This window comes from Octopus bimaculoides, chromosome 10 (genome assembly GCF_001194135.2).
Source record: "Octopus bimaculoides isolate UCB-OBI-ISO-001 chromosome 10, ASM119413v2, whole genome shotgun sequence".
Lineage (NCBI taxonomy): Eukaryota > Metazoa > Mollusca > Cephalopoda > Octopoda > Octopodidae > Octopus > Octopus bimaculoides.
This window is the reverse complement of record NC_068990.1, coordinates 41,188,305-41,190,030: the sequence shown is the minus strand read 5'-3', so window position 1 is coordinate 41,190,030 and position 1,726 is coordinate 41,188,305.

The following is a 1,726-nucleotide window of genomic DNA, read 5'->3' as shown; positions in this document are numbered from 1 at the left end:
TGTGCTTGTATGCATCTCTGCATATTATTTGAAGAGAGGGGTGGGTGAATGCGTAGCTGTTCAAAATAACAACGTGATTCAAGCAATCAATATGTGTATGTGTGTGTGTGTGTGTGTGTGTGTGTTTGTGTGTGTGTGTGTAGATAGATAGATAAATAGACAGATAGATAGACAGACAGATAGATAGACTGATATATAGTTAGACAGACAAACAGACAGATAGATAGATAAATAGATAGATAGATATATAAATAGATAGATAGATAGATAGATAGATAGATAGATAGATAGATAGATAGACTCGCATACAAAAGCACACACCAACACATGCACACACAATCATTTGAAATATATGTACGTGCACATACGGATGGACGCATATAGATATAACAACACATGCATATAGACACACATAGACTCTCACGAGCGTATGGAATGGAATAGTAATTAGAAAAATTCGCCAATAAATAGAATAGAAGATAAAACAGAATTTAAAGAGGAAAATTAAACTACTCTGTATTGTTATACCGAGAGAGTGTTGTGTTTTAAAACTGGCCTTGTTTCATGTTGTAAGGGAGGGCGGATTGCGGGAGGGATATAGGAGGGGAGAGAGGGATTTGGGAAGTGAGTATTGCGGGGAGGGGATATATGTATACACCCCCCCCACACACACACACATATATAATATAGCTTTTAACTTTTAACTGCTTCAGTCCTTAAACTATGGCCATTCTGGGGCTCCGCCTTGAAGAACTTTTAGTTGAATGAATCGACCTCTGGACTTTTTAAAACTTATTCTTTTTCTTTTTTGGTGGGTGGGGTTGTTCTTGATGCTGAACCGCAATGTTACGGGGACACAAACAAACGAAGACCGATTGTCAAGCATTAGTGGAGGACAAACACAGACTCCTACACATACATATATACGAAGGAGTACCCAAAAGTAACCGAAAATGTTCACTGTGGGACAAGCTGTTGTAGTTCAAACTTCCGCCGCTAGAAGTCACTTAATGTGACACTCAGGCATCAGCCTGCCTGTCGGCGTCGTCCGCTCAGATGGTACTGCTACATGGTGCGTCTTTGTTCATCGATTTTTGTGATGGCTGAAAATGGAAGGAAAGGAGTGCATCCGTGAAATTCTGTTTTCTGTTGGGGAAAACGGCGGCCAAAACAGTTGCCTTGCTTCAAACAGCTTACAGGGACGCTGCCATGAGCAAAACACGTCTACGAGGGGTTACCATTCTTTAGGAGTGGTCACTTGCCGCTTGAAGACCAACCTCCTTCGGGACAACCATCTAACTACCGAACGTCTGGAAACATCATGAAAATTCATGAACTGATCTTGAAGAGCCGTCACCGAACAATTGAGGAACTTATTGATAATGGTGTGTCCTGAAGCTCCTGCCAACGAATTTTGAGAGATGAGTTGCGAATGAAAAGAGCTGCAGTAAAATTTGAATGCGTGTCGTGAACTGAAAGAACAGTTGGAAGTTGATCTGGCCCTTTTTTCAGCTCTGGTGACAAAAGCTGGTGCTACAATATTTGCAGGAGTTCCTGGACTGCTTCGAATAGTGGAAAACGCGTCTAGATCGATGCTTTGCTTCGAATGGAGAATAATTTGAAGGCGATAAAAGTGTAAACATGTAAAACTAAGTCAATAAAATAATATTGCAAAATTCCGGTTTCTTTCGGGTAACCCCCGTGTGTGTGCATATATATATATATA